The sequence below is a fragment of the Pan troglodytes genome, chromosome 11 (genome assembly GCF_028858775.2).
Source record: "Pan troglodytes isolate AG18354 chromosome 11, NHGRI_mPanTro3-v2.0_pri, whole genome shotgun sequence".
NCBI lineage: Eukaryota > Metazoa > Chordata > Mammalia > Primates > Hominidae > Pan > Pan troglodytes.
Window position 1 is genome coordinate 11,321,679 of NC_072409.2, and position 18,841 is coordinate 11,340,519.

General features: G+C 50.1%; 2 protein-coding genes across 38 annotated transcripts in view; one reads left to right on the forward strand and one right to left on the reverse strand.

Annotated features, from left to right (window-relative positions):
• Nucleotides 1-18,841, reverse strand: part of RALGPS1 (Ral GEF with PH domain and SH3 binding motif 1) — a 309,829-nt gene that overhangs the window by 88,880 nt on the left and 202,108 nt on the right. The window lies entirely within an intron of this gene.
• ANGPTL2 (angiopoietin like 2) overlaps nucleotides 11,303-18,841 on the forward strand; it is a 35,719-nt gene continuing 28,180 nt past the window's right edge. Inside the window, exon 1 of the mRNA XM_520266.7 lies at nucleotides 11,303-12,052. The gene's annotated coding sequence lies outside the window, so the exon portion shown is untranslated. The remainder of the gene's footprint in view (nucleotides 12,053-18,841) is intronic.

The window sequence follows — 18,841 nt, forward strand, 5'->3', positions numbered from 1 at the left end:
CCCAGCTCTGCAGAGGAACCTAGCACAGTGCCAGGCACACAGCAGGCCTGTAACATGTATTTTGTTGAATGGGTGATGTCCTCCGAATTCCAGGATTCTATTTATCTGCTGCTTATCAGAGGTGTTCGGAATACAGATTTAAATTGCATTTAGTGTAGCAACCAAAAGAGACTGTGGGTCTTTAAAAAAACAAAGGAGGAGAGACCCCCCTGTGTGTGGAGGGTGGGCAGCCATCCCATCCTGGCCAGGCAGGAGCCGGCAGCTGTCTCCCGGCGCCTGCTGGAGCTGGATGGCGGCCGTGAATATTTTCTTTCTTACGTGAAGCTCCTCTCTGTGTGTGCTGAATCACAGCATTCACGGGGGGGAGCGAGGACAAGAGCATTTACTAAGGGGATACTGGGCATTATCCGGAGCAGCCTAGGAGGCAGGGGCAGGGGACCAGGCAGGGCCAACACTCAGTCAGGAAAGGAGCATCTGACACCCACAGTGGGTGCTGGGGGCCCAAAGATAAACACTCTGACCACAGAGACCAGGCCCAAAATAGGCCGAGTGTCTGGGGTGTCAGCTGGGATTTGCCCCTTCCAGCAAGTCACGGCTTAAGCATTCTGTTTACCAAACGTTTCTGCACACATAGAAACCAGGATAGTTTTGGTTCCATGTTAAAGAAAATGGAGAGGGTCCCCCCAAGGGTGGATTTTGAGGTGTTGGAAGCTTCTCTGACAATGCCGGGAAGGAGGGCCAAACCTGGGGCTGCCCAGAGCGAGCCTGGCAGAGGAAGAAAGGCAAGGGCAGGCCGGTGGGTGAGTGGGTGGCAGGGTGGGGCTTGTCCCTACTGGGTCCACCCCACCCACAGCCCTGGCTGGCAGGTAGCAGAAAGGGGGTGATATTTGCAGGCGAAGGCGGCTCTGCAGAGGAGGACGCCACCTCGGCATGCTCTCAAGCTCGCTGAGTAAACAAAACCAGCTGAGTCTGTCAACTCACAGTGAAGACTGAGCTGCGCTTCCAAGGGCTGCCAGGAAGAGGGGGTTTCCAGTGTCAGAAGCCTGAGGATCTTTCTTTACCCACTCTCACTCTCTGCTAGGCTGCCCTTCTCTCCCCTTGGGGGCTGGGGCTGAGGGTCTGGGGCACCGGGCAGGGCAGCCTCCCCAGGGTGCACGGTGCCTCCTCCTCCCATTCCCTCCCCATGGGGCCACGCCGCTCTCTCCACAGGCTCCTTCCCTGCCCCTCTGTGAAGGTGGTGGGGAAAGAGTTAACGCTTACCATGTGCCAGCCATGCAGTCATGCACCTAACATGTACATGTCCTCAATGGTCACGAGAACTCTATGAAGTAGGTGCTTTTTCATCCCTGCTTTGCAGATGAGGACACTGAAGCATAGAGAAGTGACATGAATAAGGGCACACAGCTAGCATGCAGTGGGGCTGGGATTTGGACCTAAAAGTCTGGTTCCAGAGCCCACAGTCTATACCAGTACACTGGCCTTCCTGGCAGGGTGAGGATGAGGATGATGATGTTGATGATGATTATGAAGAAAAAATTAGGTACTTACTATATGGCAGGCACTTTGGATATTTTATGTCATTTAATTCTCATGGCAACTTTATGAAATATGGGTATTATTTTTATAATCCCCAATTTAGAAAAGGAGAAACGAGGCCCATGTTAAGTTACTTGCTCAGGGCCATTCAGCTGGGAAGGGCAGGCCCAAGGTTCAAACCCAGGTTCCTCTGACTCTAGTACCCGGTGCTGCACCCTTCACTCATTTGTGTGACAGCAATGCTGACTGAGCACCCCCTGGTGTGTGTCAAGCACTGTGCTGGGCACTGGAGACCCAAAGGCAATGAGGTGGCTGCTCCACCCTTACAGCGTGCTGGGGAGGGAAGAACACTGATCACACCATCGTGTCAATGAACCTAAAATTCCAAGGCGAAGCAGAAGTATACCTAGTCTGAGCCATGCTTTAGGTGTTTTGTTGTGGTGGTGGTAGATAATTCACAGAAGTAATTTCTGCAAGACGATTTATTACCTTTTTTAAACGTACCCTTTATTTCCTTTTCTGTATCAGGAAAGCAATTGGAAATCAGGGACGTGTTAATGAAATCAGTCAAATGAAGTTTGTTTCACATTCAGACATCACAACGTGGCTTAAATGCTACATTTTCCCAGGGTCAATGACACTCAGAAGAGTGAAAGGGCAAGACAGCCAGCTCCCAGGAAATGCCTGAAAAAAGCCAAACCGCATTTTTCCTGCATGATACGTAACCAGCATCTGCACTCACGAAACAGCTCTCAGATGCAGGTTATGGTCACTGCCAGCCCAGTCCTGACTCTCCTTCATGGCAAACTCCTCTATCTCGAGGAGTGGTTCCCACAGCAAGGGCCTCATGTGAACTTGTTAGAAATGAAAATTCCTGGGCCCCAGATTTACTGAATCAGAAACTGGGGGTGGGGCCCAGCAAACTTTTAACAAGCCCTCAGTTGATCTTGAAGCGCAAAAGCTTGAGAACCACTGACCTAGGATGGGCTGAAGTGGTGAGTACAAGGACCCGCCACTGACTGGGTGCTTGCTATGCGTATCTCAAGCACACAACTCCATGAACCTTCACAATAGTTCTGGACATAAACAGGATGATCCTACAGATGAAGACATGAGGGTCAGGAGCCTCCCTAAGTTGCCCAACCTCGCACTGCTGGGAAGCTATAGAGACTGAAGTCTGTTAAGAGTGTGGACTCTGGGTCAAACAGGCCCATGTCTAATCCTGACTTCACTGCTTACTGGCTGCGTAGATGTAGACTCCCTCACCACTCTGAGCCTGAGCTACCTCATCAGTTAAAATGGAAGACGGATGAAGAGAACTTCTCCTGAGAGGCTCCGTTTTTGAGAACTCAATGACGTAATCCATGCAGGAGGCCTCCCCAGTGCCAGGCATGTGGTGAGTGTGTAACAGACGGCGGCTGTTGGCTGTTACATAAGAACAGAGGTCTTGCAAGCTTCAAAGGCCTGTGAGTACCCAATATTGATGTAATCAAGTCCAGGCAGTGAGTCTCAGTTACTTTACTCACAGGAGAGCCCTTTAGACTAGTTTAGTGACCAGTTATTTTCATTTACAAATAACTCTTGTCAGATTTCTGGAATCTCAGCTGGGTGAGAAGCAACAAATCAGGAGAGGGATGAGAGGCTGCTAGGAAAGTACCAACAAACACGGCTGCCTGGGGCTTACAGGGCTCCTGTCAACATTGCCCTCCACCCCCACAGCCCACAGTCAAGCTAGTCTATTCAAGACGACTGAGTCACCAAGGAGCGGCCAATAGTGTAATTAGCCAAGTTTATGGAGGCGAGTGCACATATGCATGTGTGGGTCTGTGCAGAAACATAACAAGAATAAATACAAATTTTAAAACACTGTATGTTGAAAGAGATAACCCTGTAGCTTTCTAGCCAATTCAATTGTCTAAAATGACATGGTCCCCAGGGCCTGGAGAGCTGAGCCTTCTCCATCACATAGGCAGATAACGAAGAGGTTGAAAGGGCAGGCTTCTGGGTGCCAGACTGGCCAAAGGTCAACACTGGCCCATTGTGTGACCCTGGACAAGTCCATTAACTTGAGCCTCAGTTTCTTCATCTGAAAACTGGGGAATAATAAAAGAACCTATCGTAGCTCATAAGGTTGTTGCAAGGATCAATAAGAGCTCAGTGAATATTATGAATTATTTTTGGATGTCAATACATGCACTGTCTTTCCATAAGCTTGCTTTCCACTATGTTAAAAGGATTCTTTTCTTTGGTTAAGCAGACTTCATATACAGGCTGCAGGCAAAGGAAAAGGCAGAGAAATACTTCTTTGACTAAAGGACTATTAGTAGTCAGGCTCTATGGCAGTGGTTCTGGGGACAGTGACAGATGTGCAAACCAAAAAGGGACAACTTAAAGGAAAGCTGTCTGGAGAGATACGAAATGACTGATGACCTTCAGAGGACCCAAGTGTATTAGAAACCCAAGATAACAAGGCTCCAAATTACTAAATGAAGAAAGCCAGCATTTACTGAGCACCTGCTATGTCTCCAATATTGCACTAGGACATCTGTACTCACAATGTCTCACTTTTTACTCCCGGCCATCTTGGGAAGGTGATATTACTATCTCCAGTTCTTAAATGAGGAAACTGAGACTCAGGGAGGATAGGTAAATTTCATAAGTTACAGGGCTAATAAGGGGTGGAGGTGGAATTCAAACCCAAGCCTAGCTGACTCCTATCGACTCGACCAAGTCACCTATGGTCCAACAGGGAGGGAGCTGGTGACACACGTGTCCTCACTCACTTCCTATCTTCTCACTTCCTGTGGGCACCTGCCACAGGCCAGCCCTAACCCAAATCCAGAAGGTAAGAGAGCCCATAGAGGCAATCCCCACAGGTCAGCCAGCATCTGGGCACAGGGCAGGGTGCCAAAGAGCAGATCCTGGGAGCAGATGAAGAATATTGAGCAGACAGGAAAAACAGATCCCTGCCCTCCAGGGTTGCAGGCCTCTGAGCCAGGATTACCCAGCCCAGCCCAGGGAGGGAAGAGAGAAGGCGGTGGGGTAGTCTGGAGGCTGGCAGGACTGAAGCAAGCCTCCTGCACTGGCTGCCTTTACTCCCTGCAGGGCCTATGTGGGTGCCCCTGAAACCCCCAACATCAGACGTACTAGTCAGAAAGCTCTCTGCCAGCAGCCCCTGTTGTCCAGCACCAGCACCTCCGTCTGGGGTGACACCACCCTGCTCTCATTCCTGAGAGGCTCACTCTATCAGTCTTTTGCCAGAAGCCCTCGTTTATCTAATCAGCTGCCTCCTTGGGTCCCAGGAAAGATAAACAAGGTCAGCAACAGCTTGGCTGGTCTTTGGAATGGGAATTTCAGCAGGTATCTGTGTAAGGGGGTTGGAATCCTCCCCCACTGACTATAAAGCTGCCCTCAGTACCTTGTCTCCTGTTTGGGATATAGGTCCCGTCTGGCACAGACAATGTTCCAGAAGTGACAATATTTTTTAAAAATGTATATTGGATGGGAATTATTTTAAACAGCTTTGGAAAGTGTCTATGAATTTTTCGCTATGAAGAAACAAAGCAAACCAGCAAATGAAAATTAAATCTCTACTCTTGCCAGTCCTCAGTCTCCTCTCTTGGGGATGGGGCCATGCACCAGCTATGGTATGAGAGAGCTGGACACGCCTTAAAATACTGTTACGAAACAAAATGAAAACCAGTCAGCTAAAATTCTCAGCAAATTGTCTTTGGGCAAATTGACCTAGAGCCCAACTCTGGTGCTCAGATGGAGCTTAATACGAATATTTGTTGGCTGTTAGGTGACACCCACACTTGAGGAGAGGTGTTGTCCTCACGGTCCCCTGGCAAGTGAGTTGAGAAGTCACACGTGAGCTAACAACAGGCTCTCAAAGCTGCTTTGTACCCAAGCATGCATCCTGTTATGACTTTTGGATATACTTGTTTGGCCAGCATTTAACAGTCACAGTGTCCTCAAAGGGCTTTGCATGGTGCCTGGATATCCTTTGTGACACTGGACAGTAGCACCACCTTAGAATCGCCCACAAGTCCAAGTCTCCTAACTTCTCCTCACCAGAGCCAGGGAACATGTGGTTCCCCCACCCGGCATGGTGCGGAGAGTCACAGGACCTGACCACGTGCCTTCAAGAGAGGAGGGGACCAGCTGGCTCACACTCAGTCTAGTGGCAGCTGTTTTATTAAATCTGGACTGATGGAGGCTTCTGGCAGTTCCACAGGCTTCTTGATGCTTGGACACTCCCCAAGACCTTTCCAAGGCCAGCTGACCAGGAGAGGAGGGGCTCTGCCTTTTGGCTCCTCAGCCACAGGCCAACCTCACTGGGGCCTTGATGACTAAAACTGCCACACTTCCTTGAATCTGACAAGTCATCAACTGTAAAAAGCGTCACATTCTACTAGGAAAGAAAAAGTGCTGCCAATTAGACTATGACACACCACTGATGGTGAGAAGCATCTTGATTGGTCAGAGACCTTAAAACAAGAAGCAGCATGCTGGTATTAAACAAGAGCAACTTTTAGCACTGTTCACAATAGCAAAGTCTTAGATGCAATCCAAATGCCCATCAATGATAGACTAGACAAAGAAAATGTGGCACATATACACCATGGAATACTATTCAGCCATAAAAAGGATGAGTTCATGTCCTTTGCAGGGACATGGATGAAACTGAAAACCATCATTCTCAACAAAGTAACACAAGAAGAGAAAACCAAACACCACATGTTCTCATTCATAAGTGGGAGCTGAACAATGAGAACACACGGACACAGAGAGGGGGGTGGGGGGCTGGGGGAGGGATAGCATTAGGAGAAATACCTAATGTAAATGACGAGTTGACAGGTGCAGCAAACCAACACAGCACATGTATACCTATGTAAAAAACCTGCACGTTGTGCACATATACCCCAGAACTTAAAGTATAATAACAATAAAAACAAGCACAATTTTTTTTTTTCAGGACAATCGTGTTCCTCCTAGCTTTGATGCAGATTTTATTCCCAGTCCCATTATTTCCTAGCTGTGTGGCCTGCTACAAGGAACCTCACTTTGCTAAGTCTCAATCTTTTTGTTAGTAAAATAGAATAGTAATATTTCACTCGTATGGTTTTAAAATGAAGTGATACCTATAAATGTTGAGCTCAATGTCTAGCACATCACAAGTAGCTACATAAGGTGCTCCAACAGGGCTTGTGAGGACAGTACATCTCTTTCACCTTCTAGTGCTCAGGTGGTACACTGAGATGTACCAACCTGGGATCTTGGGGTTGACATTTCCCAGCAGACTATGATCAGAAGCAGGGAGGACAGACAACTGGATGAAGGACAACCAACCAACTAGGCTCATGGCAGAGCACCAACAGCAGAACGGGTACAGAAGGTTTGGGTGAGAAAACAAATTCATTGGGATATGGAGTTCCAGTTCCCGAAATGGAGGAGTGGACTGTTTTGAACAACTACTCTGGTCAATAACAATTACAAACTCTGGACCAAAAATATTTAAAAAATTTAAAAAGACCTGCTTGAAATCAATGGAGAAGGAAAGCATACTAGAGCATTTCCCAGTTCACGGTGACACACAGAAGAATGAATCTGAAACAGAAAGCAGCAGTCTTACTGTCTGGGAAGATGGGAAAGAGGTTGGACTTTGAGGGTGGAAAGTTAGTGGGGAAATGCCAGAAAAGACAGAACTACAGAAGAGGAAGCCCCAAAATTACTACACCAATTCCCTTCAAATCCTTAGCTAACTCCTAAACTGTATACAAGTAGAGAGACTCCAAGGAGCACAATAGAAGGCAAAGTAATTTAACTGCCTGCTAGAACACAACCCAACATTCTTTAGAGGAAGACAAGAAAATACAGAATGTCTTTCATGTATCATCCACAATGTCCAGTATACAATAAAAAATTATAGACATGTGAAGAAGCAGGACAATATGACCCATAATCAAGAAAAAAAAGCAGTAAAATCAAACTCACTAATGAGCCAGATGTTGGAATTAGTAGGCAAGGATTTTTAAATGGCTATTATAAACATGCACAGGATTTTGAGAACATGAAAGATAGAATGAATCAGTGGATATGGAATCCCAGAAATGGGAATTATAAAAATAAACCAAGTGAAAATTCTAGAACCAAACATTGTAGTATCTGACATAAAATACTTTAGACGAAATTAACAGCCGATTAAATGCTGTAGACAAAAGGTTAGCAAATGTGAAGACAGGAAGGAGAAGTGATCCAAACTGAAGCATGAGACAAGAAAAGATAAACAAATGAAGCTTCAGTGACCTGTGGAAGAACAAGTGTGTAAATGGGGTTCTAGAAGGAGAGGGGAGAGATAATTGAGCATAAAAAATTAAGAAATAATGGCTAAAAATTCTCCCCATATCCCCAAATTTAGTAAAAACATATAGGTCCAAGAAGCTCAGTAAACCCACATGGAATAAAGGCAAAGAAAACCACACTTAGTCACATCATGGTCAAACTGCTAAAAAATCAAAGACAAAGAGAAAATCTTAAAAGAAGCCAGAAAATAGAAGATCCATTATGTATACAGGAACAACAATAAGGAAGGCAGTTGACTTCTCATCAGAAACAATGTTGGTCAGAAGACAATAGAAAGACATTTAAAAAGTACTGAAGGTAGCAGGGAGTTGGGGGTAGGGGTGGGGTGGGGTATGGGAAAGAGTCAGTTTGGGATGTGTGAAGCTTCAAATAATGGTGGCACTCTGAGAATGCAAGATACAGCAAAACTGCCCCCTCCCAAGTACACCCCTCTAAGAACACAGTATACCTGCATCCCCTGACCCACCGCTCCTCATATATACGCAGTCTCCCAGTAGACCATCCCACTGTTTCCAACAGAAAAAAACCTGCAACTGTCAGGAAGGTGGTAAGACACGAAATCATTCTTACGAATTGTGTCATTTACATGAAGAATCTTTGTATTCTACCACCATGTAAATGTCACGCATTTACTGATAAAATTAAAAAAAGTCACGCATTAAATGATAAAAACTATAAAAAGGAAAGGAAGATTCCCTTCTCCTCAAATGCTTTAGTCACATGATGCTTCTGTCTGACAGACAAGTGGAAATGTGGGAACGGTGCTCAAGGAGGTCAGGGGGACACGGAGATCCAGGAGTCACCAAGTTAGAAGCGTGCTGGAGAGGATCAGGGTGGGAGTGGGGAGAAGTCTGAGGGCAGGAGCAGAAGCAACAGCAGCAATTTCCTGAGCAACCGCTAAATGCTGCAGCCGGGCGCAGGGCCGAATGCTTCAGCCCCATCATCTTACTCAATCCTCACAGTAACCCTGGGAGTAGTAGCATCCCCTTTTTACAAGTGAGGAAACAGAGCTTCGGACAGAATAAGAAAGTTGCCCGAGATTAGTGAGAGAGCTGGGATTTGAGCACAGGTCCCTTAGACTTTGAGCCATGGCTCTTCATCCTCCTCCAGCCAGCAGTTCGTTTATTCACTCCTCTGTACTGGGCTACACGAAAGGAGGGCACTACATGGCCTGCACACACCCCTGCCTCAGGGGACTCACAGCCCAGTGAAGGAAGCAACAGAAACTACAAGAGCTTTTTGTTGAGCCTTGTACTAGGCAGTGTGTGTTACACTTAATGTATCACATCTTATTTCATTTTCTCAACAGCCCACAGCCCTGTGAGGGAGATCCTCATATCATCCCCATTTTACAGATGAGGAAAGTGAGGGTCAGCGCAACCAAATGGTAGAACTAGAATCTGACTCCTGAGCTCCCCAGTGCCCAATGCCACCAATTTTGACTGCCCAATGCCACCAGTGGGGCGGGAGGTGTGCAAAGACGGATGCGGCAAGACACCCTGGTGCTCCTCCTCCACTGAGGGGATCCTAAGAACTTTGAATAGTGAAAACAACTTTCTTTTAGTAACCAAGGGGCTTGTGCTGGACCTGTTACCAGAGGGCGGGAAAGTCCTAGGACACTTTGTCTGTAGCTCACATTAATCCAGTCTCCACTCAATAACTAATGTAGCCTTTAAAAAATAAAACCAAGTCTCAACACTGTCTTGCTCAAAACTTTTCAGTGGCTCCTTACTGTCTTTGGAATAAAGTTCCACCTCTCTAACAAGACCCCATCTTCTCTCCTCAGCCACAATGTACTTCTCTCAGCTCCTCTAAAGGGCTCCCTCCAACTGCTCTTGCCCGAGTCTATCCCAGTTACTAATGCTGTGTAACAAATTACCACCAAAATTTAGCGGCCTAAAACCACCATCTTATTATACGCATGGGGCCTGTGGGTCAGGAATTTGGAGATGAAACAGTAGAATGGCTCTCTCTGCTCCCCAGTGTGTGGGGCCTCAACAGGAAGACTCTACAGCTGACAGTGATGCAGCATCTGGGGTGACTCTGTGGCTAAGGGCTGGGATCATCTACAGGCATCTTTCCTTGCTCACGTGTCTGCGGCTGATGCTCCTGTCAGCTGGGACCTACACTGTGTGTGGCCTCTAGCTGGACTTCTTAGGCTCCAGCTTAGCTCGGGGCTTCAAAAGAGAGTGCCCTGGTGAACAGGGTAGAGACTGCGCTGCCTTTCCTCTCCCAGCCTCAGAAGTCAGGTGGTGCCACTTCCACCACATTCCTCTGGTCACAAGCAAGTCACAAACCCTCTCGGGTTCAAGGCGAGGAGCAGGGACCTCACCACTCCATGGGTGAAGTGTCAGGGTCTCCTTGGGGACTGGGAGAGATTGCTTGGGCCATCTCTGAAAGAGGAATCTGCCACAGGGTTGGGACGGGTGCCTGGTAGTAGGGAGGATGCCTAGGGGCAGGGAGAGTCCCATTAAAGTTTTTCTCCCAATTTGTTCCCAAACATCATCACCACCATCATCACTAACACCTTTTTAAAAAAGCAAAGATACCACCAATATTTCACATGTTCTTGTCCAAGCAGAGGGGCAAACTTGTACCCTGGGGCTCCCTTCCTGATGCCTGCCATCCTCCTACTCTGTATCCCCGCAGGGTGCCCGGCAGCAGGCCTGTCCTCCTGCACTGACTGTACCTTCTCCCAGGCTGCCAGTGCTGACGCGTCTGGAGGATGCTTGCATCGTGGGGTCCAGTGCCATCCTCTCCTTTCTTACTCTGATTCTATCAACATTCACAGAGCTCCACCTATGCGGCTGGCTCCATGCTGAGGACTCTGATGCAGTTCCAGTGTTTGTTCCTAGAAGAGCCCAATAGGAGGTCACATTTTGATGAAAACACAGGCTAAAGAGGATCACAAAGCAGAGGTTCTGGGAGCAGGAGACCCTTGATCCACCCATCTCCAGAGTCCTAAGCTCAGTTCAAGGAGGTGTCCTTGACACTGTGCCAAGCTCCTTCCCACGTGACCTCACAGAGTCCTCGCTGCAGCTGTTGCAAGTACATTACTAGTATTAATTAGCTCATTTACCAATGCATGGAAGGGATGCCCAGAGAGGTGAAGTGAATTAATCAAAGCCACTCAGGTGTGAAGTCACAGAGCTTTCCTCCAGGGCTGCCTCCAACCTCAGCCTGTGGTATTTCCACCGTCCTAAGCCACTGCCTCCTGCTAACTTCGAGCAGCTCCGATGCCACAGCTTCTGTGTGGACAGCCTTGGACTCCTTTCCCCAGGGTTTAGAGATGAGAATGAGGCCTCCACGAGGGGCAGCTGATGGGGAGAGGCGCTCTGGGCTGAGCTGCCCCGCCCGCCAGCCTGGGGCTCAGTGGTGCAGTGCCCAACGAGGCATCCAGGGGGAGGACCCGCTGCCTGCTGCTCGCACGCGGCTGCACGCACAGCTGGAGCGGATCTAAACCCATTCCCTGAGTCAAAGGGGAAGCGCTCCGCCTCGCAGCACGCGGGAGCTGCCTGAGCTTTGGGGAGAGGGCGGGCCAGGGAGCAGAGCTGGCCAGGCTGCCCGTGCCAAGGAAGGAGGGGGCCTGCCGAGGCCGCCAAAGCGGGCTGGGCGGGAGGGGCCAGGCCAGCTGGGGCCGGAGCTCGTGTGACATCACCGGGCGGCCCGCCTCTGTCTGGGGCTGAGGGGAGGCCCGGAGCCTTTCTGGGGCCTGGGGGATCCTCTTGCACTGGTGGGTGGAGAGAAGCGCCTGCAGCCAACCAGGGTCAGGCTGTGCTCACAGTTTCCTCTGGCGGCATGTAAAGGCTCCACAAAGGAGTTGGGAGTTCAAATGAGGCTGCTGCGGACGGCCTGAGGATGGACCCCAAGCCCTGGACCTGCCGAGCGTGGCACTGAGGCAGCGGCTGACGCTACTGTGAGGGAAAGAAGGTTGTGAGCAGCCCCGCAGGACCCCTGGCCAGCCCTGGCCCCAGCCTCTGCCGGAGCCCTCTGTGGAGGCAGAGCCAGTGGAGCCCAGTGAGGCAGGGCTGCTTGGCAGCCACCGGCCTGCAACTCAGGAACCCCTCCAGAGGCCATGGACAGGCTGCCCCGCTGACGGCCAGGGTGAAGCATGTGAGGAGCCGCCCCGGAGCCAAGCAGGAGGGAAGAGGTAAGGGGCCAGCTCTGCGGCCATGAGAGGCAGGGGCGAGAGGCAGCCGCTGGCCCCGTGGCTAGGGCTTCCAGAACCCTGACCCTCCAGCTGGGGGTGTGTGCTGCTGGATCTCAGAGGGTCACTCCCTGCTATCTCTTGGAGCCAAACAAGGCATGTCCGGGGCAGAACCTGTGGACATTTGGTGGTGTTTGGGGGCACATGATCATGGGCTGGCATCTCGAGGACTTCATGAGTAAGCCTCACTCTCCTCTTTTGGACAAAGAGCCTTTGGGGTGCAGGCCGGCAGCTCCCGGCACGGCAGAGCAGCTGGGAGTGTGCGTGTGTGTAGGTGTGTGCTTAGAGGGCAGCGGACTGAAGAGCTGCAGAAGGCAGGGGTGGCCCAAGGACTTGGGTAGTCACTTTGAAGCTTTGGATTCCTATGCCCCCAGGCCGGGACAATGTGAGGCAAAGGCAAGCGCTGTGCTGAGGCGCTGGGAGCCCCTGCTCGGAGAGTTACAGGAGCTGGGCTGCCTCTGCTCACACCCTCCAGCTGGCGAGGAGAGCAGAGGCACCCAGCACGGGAACGCATGCATCACCCAGGGGCTGCTGCACTGGATGGTACCCCGGGTCTCCAACTGAGTGGATGTGGCCAAGATACAGGGAGGATGCGGCTTCCCTGGTACCCCCGCAAGGGGACAGCAGGGGCTCCACATACCAAGTCACCTGAAAGCACTCAGTATTAGATAACATTTCCAAACAAATTCTTCACTGATCCTTCCCTTCTCCTTCTATGATATGTGTGTCATGGGTCAGCTCTTGCCTCTGCTGTAGGATTATGAGAGCTCCCAGAGGCCAGTTCAGTTACTTGGAAAAGCATCTCCTTTCACCCCACTCTCTGGGGAAAATTGAGAATGCCACTTCCGAAGCCGGCCAAATGCTCCCCACATGTATTTTTCCAAATGGAGGCAGAGTAGGGCAGTCCTCATGAGCTGGCTTCAAATCCCAGCTCTTCTACCTACTAACCAACGGCTCTGGCAGAACACTTAGCCTTTCTAAACCTCAGTTTTCTTATCTGTGAAATGGGATAATACTGCCCAGGTGGTAACAATGGCCAGAGAGTAACAGCTAACACTTATATTGCACTTACTCTATGCCAGACTCAACTTGTAGAATCCTCATGACCACCCTATAGCACAGGCATTATTATTATTCATCCCTGTTTTATAGGTGAGGAAACTGAGGTAAAGTAATGTGCCCATGGCTGCATGGCTAGTAAGTGCCAGGACCAGGACTTGAACCCAGTGGTGTGGCTCCGGAGCCACTCAACCACACCCTACTGCTTTCTAGGAGAAAGCTAGGCGCCCATGCCTAGGAAGGCCTTGGCTTAGTGCCTGGTGCACAGCAAACCCTGAGCAAACCTTGGTCACTGATGATTACAAACCACAACAATCAGGACTGGCACAGAGGGAAGGGAAGAGCAGAGACACGAATTCTTTTTTTTTTTTTTTTTTGAGATGGAGTCTCGCTCTGTCACCCAGGCTGGAGTGCAGTGGCATGATCTCGGCTCACTGCAAACTCCGCCTGCTGGGTTCACGCCATTCTCCTGCCTCAGCCTCCCGAGTAGCTGGGGCTACAGGTGCCCACCACCACGCCCAGCTAATTTTTTGTGTGTGTATTTTCAGTAGAGACGGGTTTCACCACGTTAGCCAGGATGGTCTCGATCTCCTGACCTCGTGATCCGCCCACCTCGGCCTCCCGAAGTGCTGGGATTGCAGGCATGAGCCACTGCACCCGGCCAGAGACCCAAATTCTTTCCCTGTTCTGGACATATCCTGCTAGGGTTTTCAGAAAATCCCACGAGACAGAGATAATACTGTGGCTACTACCACTGCCCACACTGGAGGGCTTTCCAGGAGCCTGAGGAGAGGGGGGCTTTATGTCTGGGGTTTGGGTTTGGGGCCACCTGCAGCGTGCCTGCATCCTAGAAGTCCATACTAAGAAAAAGTGCAGACATATTAACAAAAGGATCTAATACCAACCTTACAGGAGGAAGGGCATCCTGCTTCCCACATGGGCACTGCCTGTCTGCCTATTGATCTCCCCAGCAGAACCATAGTGGATAAGAAAATGCAGCTACCTTAGTGCTGTGGGAAGCTCACAAAATCAGGAGGATCCATAGTCAGGTTTGCCCCGGAGTTGCAGAGGAAGAGGCAAGGAATGGCCATCACCAAGTCTGGCACTATGGTGGCCATGTCTGGTGGATCTTACACCAGACAACACTGATACATCTTAGCCCAGGAGAGGAGCTTCTGTGCTGTGGCCCCCTGAGGTTCCAGTGGGCTCCCTGCACGCTTGGAAGCATTTTGAAAAGGTGACATCAAGTATTTGCTTCTCTAGCACAAGGCATCTGGGGCTACTGAAGCCACAGGTTTCCCTGCTCCAGCCTGGAACCATGGTGGCTCACTGTCTTCTCTGGGCAGCTTAGGATGAGCAGAGGCTCTGACTGACTTCATGAGCTTGGCAAAAAAAATGGGACTACTTACTACTAATGAGGCAGTCTGGGTGGAACAGACAAAAATGTGTAACGCACATGGTCCAGCAGGGGACTACATGTTATTGCTGAAGCTCACGGGCAGAGCAAATAAGCTGTTCCTCCATCTGGCCCTCCATCCCCCAGTGATTTAGGAAGTACCCACTGGGCTAAATAAGGCATATACATTATGTCATTTCATCCTCACCACAACCCTAGAAGGTAGGTTCTAGTTTTAGCATCCCATTTTACAGATGGGAAAACTAAGTCTCGAGAGGTTAACTTGCCCAAAGTCACACAGTTATGTGATTATGTGGGACTGGAACCCAGCTCTGTCTAGCTCCAAAGCCCCTGACTTCCTCTCACTTCAGTGCCTTGTTTAGACACCTCAACTTCTCTTATCCTGACTGTCACTGGGTCCCTGCCCAGTGTCGTCAGTAGCCACATCTGCTTTGGTTGCTGTCCTATCGAATGCTGCACCAACCCCTCTGAAAACCATGGACTTACTCAACTTTAGCGCATCCCTTGCTCTTCATGGAAGCCTACTTCTGAGGCAAAATAGGCATGACTGTTACTCTTAGAGATGAGCCTCAGCACAGTTATGAGGGTACCTGTTATGTGGTAATATGGTCAGTGACAAGAGGAACTGAGCTTCGAAACCAGGTTGGCTGACTTGTTCCACGTGCCTGGGTGCTCTGCAATACTGTCTCACCACATCAGCACCAGGAAACTCTGTCCCCAGCTCAGTGGGGGCAGAGCCTCAGGGAAACACTGGTCCATGTGACTAAGATACTATTGATGCGCTTTCCACATCCGTACTTGGAGGCTCCTTTAGGACTGAAGAATCAGAGCTCAGGTCCTCATCACCAACACTGGGCCACACACGAGCAATTTCTGAGAAAACATCAGGGAGATGGCAACGGGTAGCTACAATAGAACAAACATAACAGACAGCAGCCCTGCCAAAGCAGGTACATTCAGCAACTGGCCTCTCTGAATCACAGCCCATTTAATCTGGAATGGTCTCAACTGACAGCAGGCAGATGGGGGAGGGGCTCTGCTTCATAGAGCCCACAGCCCAGCAGGACTGGGCAGACAGTAAATAATCACACAAACACACAACTGTGTGAAAGCTGTAAAGAGGTGGCACAAGGAGCTAAGAGGGTCCTCAAGGTGGGTAGTGCTGTCCCCGTCTTACAGAAGTGGAAACTGGGGGTCAGGGTGCAGCACCTCTCCCACGGTCTCTCCATGCATGGGCCAAAAAGCAAAGATTGAAACCCAGACCTGTGCTGGTTCCACCCCAGCCTGCTGCCATCCTGGACAACCACACTGTGGAAATCTCAAGAAAGAATCAATTCATTGAATAGCATTTCTTTTTTGTGAATTTATATAAAACACCCCAAATAGAAGAGTTATTCAGCCACAGGCAGCTTGGAGTTTGTGGTGATACACTGGTCACGTCAGAAGCCTCATTCTGGGGGTAGTTTCTATGACAAAACTGTGTTCTTTCACATGGACTGTGAGCCATATGACTGAGTTCATAACAGTGTTGGGGGTTACAACGTTACGATGGCCTGTCACATGTACACATCAATCATGAGCCACATTTTGGTCCCAGGAATGTTAAAATGTTGGGTGTGGCAGGAGAATCCCTTGAACCTGGGAGGTGGAGGTTGCAGTGAGCTGAGATCGCGCCACTGCACTCCAGTCTGGTGATAGAGCAAGACTCCATCTCAAAAATAAAAAATAAAATGTTGGGTGTGGGGAGCCAGGCCTCTCACAACTGAACTATTGTGTCAGTCCATTCTCTGCTGAAATCAGCCTGTCTGGGGCCAGCAGCCCCAGAGCCTCAGCAACCCCCTGCTGCCTAGTTGTCCAGACAGGCAGTACCAAGACCACCAAGGAAAAGCCCAGAATGGACTCTGTTCTTATCTTCAAGAGATGCCTGAGGACCTGCCCAGCTCCAAGAATCCTTAAAGTCCTGCCTGAGGTGGTCCCACTCCAACCTCCATGAGGGAAAGGCTGTGTCTGTCTCAGTTACTGCCGAATCTCTAATACCCACTCAGGGCCAGGCAGAAAAGATATCTGTGGAATGAATGAATCAATGAAGCAAGCCTCAGGCCCAGGCTCTCAAGCAAACAAGCTTCTCTACCCCAGGGTGCCACACCATTCCTCTCTCTGTTGTCCAGCCAAGGGCTTTTCTGAGGCTAGGTCAGGTGCCCCACAGCCCCCCAAGTTTCCCTATCTGGGCACAGATCTCTTTGCATTACAAATGCCTAGTCTCTGTCTCACCTACTACCGTGGACCCCTTGAGGGTAAGGACCTCACCCACCTTGTTCCTGTTCTACCTCCAGCCGCTGGCACAGTGGCTGGAAGAGGAGAACTTATTGGGAAATACATTATACGAATGAAGTTCTTGAATTCCTATTTAGTAACCTAGGTGCCATCCTGGATACTCAGTAGTCAGAGGAGGAATCTGCCCTGGCCCTGCTTTTTAAAGAAGCTGTAGTCAGGAGGGAGATAACCAGATGACTGCAATCTGAGTCTTGGGTGTTGAGTTGGAAGCAGCCACAGCTGCACTTGTGAGCTGAAGGAGGGAGGGAAGACCTCACTGAATGGATGGCTTCATGGTGAGGTCAACTTAGGAAGACAGGCAGGCATCAGCCAGGACAGTGGGGGAAGGTACTCGAGGCAGGAAGCACAGCACATGCAAAGGCAGGGAGGCATGACAACACAAGGTCTGTTTTTAAGCAGGACGCTGACATGATCAGATGTGGGTGTCAGACAGGCAGCCCTGGAGCTGCATGCAGTGTAGACTGCAGGGGAGAGAGCACCCAAAGGCAGGGAGGCCAATTAGGATTCTGTGGGTAAGAAACCTGGCCCTGGGGTAGACAAATCTGTTACTGGGCCCAGCTCCACCACTTGGTAGCACCATGCCCCTGGACAAGTGGCTTCATCCCTTACCTTTGTTTGCTCATCTGTGAAATGAGGATAGTCATAGCCCCTGCCTCAAAGAGCTACCGGGATCAGTGAGGCAGACACAAACATTGGTTGTCCCAGTGTTTGAGGAACAAGTCCATCCAAACAGCCAAGGTGGCCCTGGTGCCAACTTCTCAGCCTGGTCCAGAAAAGCAGCTCCAGGCAAGGCCTGGACTTCCCAAGAAAGTCACCCTGGGGCAGTGCTGTCCACCCAGCCCTTGACTTCTCCCTCTTGTCTAGGGCTTTCCCAGTTGTAGGGCTCCAGAGCACACTAGGCGCTGCCGGAAATGCAGCAGCCAACTCAGAAGCTGGACTCTGAAATGGCTTCTGCAGACTCTTCCCCGCCTCTGCTCTGTTGGCCGAGGCTCCTGGCACAGAGGCCTCAGTGCACAGACTTTGGGGGAATCTCAAAATGGTTCCCAAATAACGCACTGTGAAAAAGTAACAGCAGTGTCCTTGTCCCCCGGCAAAGGCAACCAGCTCCCCCACTCCCTAACCACATCCCCCTCTACCCTATGATCTCATGGTGTGACCACAACCCGCCTCCTCCATGAACTCTTCCTGGAGCCAGCAATTCACCAATGGCAGGAGCACAAGAGCCCAAAGCATCAGGCAGATTCGAACCCCCAGTGCTACTCCTCCAGGCAAATCTGTCTTACCCTGCTTCTCTGACTCATGGCTCCCATCACCCATGACAGGTAGTAGCAATGCACAATGGCTAGCTGCATGGGAAGGCTAAATGGGTGGGTGATGGAGGGCTGGATGGATGGATAAATGGTTCATTCAATGGTCTTATGAGAGCTGAACTAGAAGGGTTTGGGAATTGGCTCCAGACTCCCCAGGTGCCTTCTGGTGGGGCATGATTCATAGCATCCTCAGCCAGGAGGGGAGGGCAGTTGGAGATCTGGATATGCCCTCCCTGGCCTCCGGGCCGATGGTGAATCATCCAGGACAAACAATGCACAGTCCTTTCACCAGGTTCTCCAAGGTGAGGGTGTCACTGCTCATCCCAGATGCCCATTTTGGGGTCTTACCACTTGCGTGATCAAGCAGCTCTTTCCAACATCCAACAAAACACACCCTTGTGCTGACCTGAAAGCTATTTCTACTTATTCAGTCAACAGTGAGTAACATGCAAGCTGCATCTCAGCCATTAAACAAACAAGCACCTTTTATTCATACTGGTTGAAGAGACAATCTTGATGCAAGGCAGGGTTTGGACCTAGCAGTTGACAGCTAAATCCCAGTTGTGATATTTACTTCCAAGTGATCTTGAACAAGCGACCTAACCTTTCTAG